The sequence below is a fragment of the Colobus angolensis genome, unplaced genomic scaffold, assembly GCF_000951035.1.
Source record: "Colobus angolensis palliatus isolate OR3802 unplaced genomic scaffold, Cang.pa_1.0 Scaffold163, whole genome shotgun sequence".
Classification (NCBI taxonomy): domain Eukaryota; kingdom Metazoa; phylum Chordata; class Mammalia; order Primates; family Cercopithecidae; genus Colobus; species Colobus angolensis.
Window position 1 is genome coordinate 4,820,488 of NW_012114744.1, and position 7,272 is coordinate 4,827,759.

Below are 7,272 nucleotides of genomic sequence, written 5' to 3' on the forward strand. Positions count from 1 at the left end.
CCTGAAGCCATCAGTTTAAACTTCATCTACAACTCTATTTTCAAAGTGTATCTCTTAAATTCAACCATGTCTCATCACTTATACTGTTGCTGTGATAAATTACAAAATCCTCATTTTTTATGGTTGAACTACATGTACTTGCATTCCTTGGAGTAAATCAGTAGCCATAAACAATACCCTTTCTTCTCTTTTCCCTAGCAAGTTTCTCTTAGTCATACAATTTGAACATTCTAAAGTCAAAAGAAATCAAATCCTTTATTTATATGTAATTTGTCATCACATGTAAGTCTATTTTTTAAAGGCCGGCATGATTTCTTTCATTTCTTCATGTGTGACTTCCCCTCAAAACATTCTTCTTCTTTCTTACTATGCCCCAGTCTTTCTGTTTTTTTTTTTTCCTTCTATTTTTCATATGTTACAAGTTTGTCCCTGGCAAGGACCATGATATTTGTTGTAATATGTGCCTTTTCTTTTCCATCTTTACTTGACTCTTTCTCATGACTTTGTTCTCTCCTCACATAGCTACACCCCCCGTCCATCCAATATAAAATATTCCACTCATGCTCTTTGTTTACCCTTCTTTCTTTTTTTTATCACTTTGTATAGCATTCCTCACAATCTGAAATTATACTCTCATTGTTAGTTCATGTTTTAATTGTCATCTTCTTTCACTAGCACGTAAATTCCTTGAGGCAAAAACGTCATCACTTTAACAGAAGGAATAAAACCTCTGATGTAAAATGTGGGTAAAGCAGCTGAAATCAATCATAAGATACTTTTTAAATTTTCAACATATTTTAAACATAGCAAATATTGTATTGCAAATAATTATGAAGACATTATATGAAGTTATGATGGTAATGAGATGTTATTTGGAACATAAGGATTATAAAACACCATAAGTATATCAGAGTTGAGTTTACTCTAGGTAAGTATAAAATATATACTTTATTTGGGGACGTAATTTTAATTGAACTCTGGGGGAAATGTGAGAATACAAATTCCAGTCATTTAAACGAAGATGGTAAGTTTTCAGGGTGACAAAATCTTTAACTGAGTTAGTTGAGTTTAATGTGAAGTCATTTATTGGAAGAAAGTAGTACACAGATCAATAGTGAGTCTGGAGAAAAAAACACATTCTGCTCAAAAGCATATAATGATTTAGCAGTATGATCAGTGCAGAAACCTTTTATCACCTAGATTATATTTGATTTTATCTCTTTGTTTTGCAAATTTAAAACATGCATTGTGAAATTGTCATTTACATTCATCTTGTGGATGATTAATAACCATTGAAAACATAAATGTTCACATACATAATTTAAACTGATGTATACTATATATTCTGTAAATTAAATGAATTAGAAGAAGAAAATCAATTTACCAATACTAGCATTTGTATAAAAGACCTTTTAAATTAATATTGACACAACTTTTTAAGAGTAGCTGATGTTATCTTTTAGAAAGCCAGACATTTTGCCTTGTGGCCTGTAAGTACTGATGGGGAATTTTGTAGGAAATAAACCTCATGTTATTTAAGTAACCTTAGAGTCTAAAAAAACCAAAAAAACGATTTTGTGTGGGATATAGAAGAGTAAGGAGTAAGGTAACAGAAAACAATGATTTTAATATTGTTCTTCTTTTGGTAATGTTAATGCTTCTCTGAATGCATTAGTTTTCTATTGCTGTGGCAATAAATTACTACAAACTTAGCAGCTTAAAACAATACCACTGTATTAGCTCACAGTCTGTATGACAGAAATCAGACCATGAATACAGTGTACCAGGCTTCCCTACTTAGGGTCTCACATAGTAGAAATCACAGTATCACAGATAATGTCTCATCTGGAGCTACAATCCTCTTCCAAGCTCCTTCAGATTGTTGGTAGAATTCAGTTCCTAGATTCACTTTCTCTCAAGACTCGGGGGTTGTGCCTTTTACCTTTAAAGCCAGCAGAAGAAATTTTCAGATATTGTTGAATCTCTTGTGCTTAGAATTCCTGACTTCCTGTCTCTGACCTCAAAATCCAGGTTTAAAGGGCTCATGTGAGTAGGTCAAGTCTGACTGGATAATCTCCCTTTTTAAAAGTCCATTGTGACATATAATGTCCCCTAAGCATTGGAATATTACCCATCAAAATCGCCATGCCTGAGATTATGAAGGGCATATCCACCAGAAGCCATCAATCTTGAGAGACCATCTTAAAATTCTGCCTGAATTTTGAGTAATGCCACCGGACTAAAATACTTGTTTTTCTTTCTCTAATTAGAAACAAGAAATATATGTGATTACATTCAAGCTAAATCTTTATTTATAAACTTTACTCAGGACTTCAATAGAATTTATAAAGGCACATAAATATGTATGTTAAAATAACTCTGCCCTAGAGGAACATTTATTCATTTGTATGTTTTTATAAGTAAATGAAACAGAGGTAGTATGGGAGTTATAAAACACATGTCCCTCTCTAATATAAGTATGTAGAAAATGTAATTTCCTTTCCATGGAAAATATTCACATTAATCCCTCTTGCTCACCTATATTTATCATCACACATGACATTCTTTCTCTGTTGTTTAATAATTCAAATAAAAGTTAGAAGATACATTTGCCTCAAGATAAATTCTCATATCTCCCAAAAGTATGCTCCATGTTATGGAGATGACATACCACTTTTGTTTCTTGACATTCTAAAATTAGGTAGATTCAACTTCTGTGGCAGACTATAGTATATCTTATTATGATATTATGACTAGAAAGCCCTTCCTCTAAACATTCTACTTTGCCTAGGCAATTTTTAGACATTTTATTTAAATAATATGCTCATGAGTTAGCCTCAGAATTTTGGGGTGAAAGACTAGAATTATCATACATAATTTGCATCTCCTTGCATTAAAAGGTGGGTTCCATTTCCCTATCTGTTGAGTGTGCTGGATTTGGTAACTGCTTTAACCAACAGAATGCAGCAGAAGTGAATTTTGTGCAAATTCTGGGCAAGGCTCAAGAAGCTCTGATTTATTTCTGCTCTGATTTTCTTGCTGCTCTGAGATTACCGGGTAAAAACAGCCTGAAATATTAGGAGAGAAGACCACCTGAGAGCCATCTAGGGTCATTGAGTATTTTTAGCTGCCAGCTAACCTAATAATAAATTAAAATAAAATGCTTACTACCATGTATTTAACTTTATTAAATGATTTGAATTTTTTATATATATATTAGATAATATGTTTGGCTTGATGGTAAAAACATTGTTTTTGTGTTACATTAGTCAAAATCATAGAAAATAGAGTTGAATCAACAAAAATAACTCATAAACAAAATTGAATCAACATATAAAGAAAGATTAATATTCTTGGTTAATAAGTCAGTCAAATTTTCAGAAACAGTATTTTAGCAAAGAAATACAGCAGATTGTTAAGAACAAGGACTATGGAAGTAGCAGTTCTCATTGGTAATCTTGGCTCTGATACTGACCCAAATTCATTACTTAGTCTCTCTTTCCTTTAGTTTTCTCATCAGTAAAACACTGGCTTCTGACTCAAAAGGTAATTGGAAATTTGGCCAAGTTAATACATGAAAATCCATATAATCATTGTTTATTGCCACATAACAAATCATCAAATACTAAGCAATTTAAAAATAATACACATTGTCTTCAAGTTTTCTGTGGGTTATAGACTGACCATGGCTTGGTTGAGTTCTCTGCTTCAGATTCTTATTAGTCTGTAAGGTATGTGTCAATCAGTACTTTGGTCTTACACAAACTCAACTGGGGAAAGAACTTTTTGCAAGCTTTCTCAAGTTAGCAGAATTCATTTACTTTTTGGCCACAAAACTGAGGCTTTTAGTTTCTTGCTGATGGCCACACTCAATTTCTAGAATCCTTCTGAAGTTCTTTGCCATGTGGGCTTATCCAACAAGGCCACTTAATTTATGAAAATTTATTTCTTCAAATCCAGCAATAGAAAGAGAGTAAATTAACTATCAAGATGGAGTCTTACAGAATATGCTGTAATGACACAGTAGTATCTCATCATATTTGCCACATCATATTACTTAGAAGTAAGTCACAGTTATTATTCACACCAGGGGGAGAAGATTATTCAATGATGTAAATATCAGAAGACAGGAATTATTAAAGGTCATTTTAGAGACTACCCACCGAAAGCCCTTACCTCAGTGTGTGGAATACAGTAAATGCAGAATGAATGTGAGCTATCTAACAATTGCTATAAAAATCTCAGAACAAAATTGCAACAGAATATATAGCAACTGAAACAACAAAAATTTTACTAGAGTAGTCATTATTTATTCATCTTCCTCTTGTGATTCTTAAAGCATATGTGTACAAATAAATAGTAACCAGTTTAAAATAGTCTAATAGAAAGAAGATTTGGGAAGAGTAGTCAACTTAAAGATGTTGATTCAGTCACTTGTCACTGAGCTGGTAATCAGCAGCTAACATCCTTGGGAGTTTGACACTTACTCATTCTGGTTAAGCTTAAATGCATAGAATTTGTGAAGATATACCTAAAACAGTAGATTTGATAGGGGCTGAAATCCGTTGGTCATTCGGATAAGGTTTAAGATGATCTATGACTCAAATAGTTATCTCTGAAATAAACATTTTATATATTATTTTTTAAAATCTACTGTACATGGCAAAATAACTGAGAATCTGATAACTAGTTATAAGAGGATCGTTGTTGATTTTTTTTCAGAATAAGTTTAGAGAGTTTTACCCATTTCAATTTTTTGGACACATTGTCTAAGATTAACCTGTATTCAGCAGCTTTTTAAAGTGGAATTTAAACATTCTTATTTTGTTTCCTAAGTAAAAGGCATAATTTTTCCCATTTGTACTTGTTTTTGAATTTAAATGAGCAAATTTTTTGATATTGCTGCTTCCTTAATTCACCTTTTAATGTGTTATTTATATCATTCTCATTAAGTAAATTCTAAAAGGAGGAAACATCTCTTCAGGAGATATAATAGGGAAATGTATCCGCACTATCCACAGCAGTAATACAGGTACCACTGAAGGTGCTGAATAAAAATCTAAAAGCTGATTATTTTTCTTCCCAGGTATACTTCTCAGTAGAAAAACGTTAGAAGTTTAGAGGCATTTGTACATGCTGGTTATTCTTTGTAGCATTAAATGAAGCCCCCACCAGTTTATCAGTGATTTCCATGGCATAGCTATGATTCACTTTGATGATATAGAGCTTCCATAGGGAGAGAGACATGGGAAAAGGGGCAACAGCATTTCTAAGTCAAATGGAAAAATGTCTTCAAACATAATTTTCTGTGTTGTGCTGTGAATTTCACACTCCTTTTAGAAGTATAGCTTTTATAAATTCAGTGATATTAATTTTAAATTCATATTTAAATTAATTTATTAATAAAAATTAAAATAATTAAATAAAATTAAATTATTAGTGACAGTCCATGAAATTTTATTTTCAGGGGATTTTAGGTATAACCTAAAGAGATGTATAAAAATGATACTATGAAATCATAGCATTATATGCTCTATATAATGAAAAATTATAGTTGTATATATTTAAGGGGCACAAAATGATATTATGATCTATAAATAAAGTGTGAAATGATTAAATCAAGCTACTTAACATCACCTCAATTACAAATCATTTTTTGTAATGAGAATATTCAAAATTTACTCTCAGCTACTTTGAAATGTACAATACACTGTTAACTACATTCAGCACACTGTACAATAGATCTCAAAGAAAAAGTAAAAATTAATCCTCCTGTCTAAGTAAGGCTTTGTACCCTTGGATCATCATCCCCCCATTCCCTCCATCCCCTAGCCTTTGGTAACCACTATTCTATTATTGTATGAGTTCGATTGCTTTAGATTTCACAGGTAAGTGAAAGGAGGCAGTATTTGTCTTTCTGTGACTGTCTTGTCTTATCTGTGACTATTACTTAACATTATAGTGTACAACTTCATCCATGTTGTTGCAAATGATAGCATTTCTTTCCTTTTTCCATGGCAGAATAGTATTCCATTGTTTATGCAGACTATATTTTCTTTATATATTCATCTGTTGATGAACACTTAGGTTGATTCTGTAACTTGTCTACTGTGAATAACACTACAATGAATATGGGGAGTGCAGATATCTCTTGGATTTACAGATTTTAAATCTTTTGGGTAAATACCCAGAAACAGGATTTCTGGATCATATGGTGATTCTATTTTCGTTTTTTTCAGAAATCACCATATAATTGTCTACGATGGTAATACTAATTTTGATTGCCACCAACAGTGTGCAAGGATTTTCTTTTCTCCACATCCTCACCAAAACTTGTTACCTTTTATTTTCCTCTTATTAGAGTATGGAAAAAAACCTCTTGTTTTCTATAATGTAATTAGCTTTATATAGCCATTATAGCATCTAAAAACTAATTTTAACATAACTTTTTTGATACTATGGTAATTTGACATAAATAAGTAGAAGATCTGAATATGGTTTAGTATCTGAATTATGCACATAGGGAAAAATACAAATAATGCTTTTATAAAATAATTGTGAAAAATGATCTAAAATAAATTATACAGATGGTCTACTCAATCCACATATTAACTTTTGAATTTGTGATAGCAGAGACTTAGCACATTTCAGCACAATATCGATGAAGAGAGATGACTTTTATCATGTAATACCATCCCATAGTCATACTTGCTGGAAAGTGCTATGCATGCATGCTGGCAAACAGGAAATCTCACAAAGCCCCTCTCTCTCTTTTTTAATCAAATAGATCATGTCAACCCTATAATAAGTAAAGGTTTCAGGAAGAAAGTTAATTAGCACATATGGTCAAAATCCTTAATTTCTTATTATATAAAAACTGGCTGTGCTCTGGGAAAAACATAATTATAACTTTGCCTCAAAATATAGGAATGTACACATACACATGGACGGCACACTTCTGTAAAGAGTTTTGCACGTAGGCTCTTCATGCTGCTTATCAGTGAAAGATTGTGAATAGTGATTTCCATAGCATAACCATCAGTTTTGCTTTAAACATAGCCACATAGATAGGTAGGTACATTATGCAGCTTACGAAAACACTCAACTAGAAACAGATGCCACATTGTGGTGGATAGGGCATTTTGTTAGATGAGAATTCACTTAAGTAATATGAGAGTGCTAATTGTAACAGACAGAAGAAAATAAAGAGAAATCATGATAGAGCCAACCATCATTCTTAGCAAACTATCACAAGAAGAGAAAACCAAACAC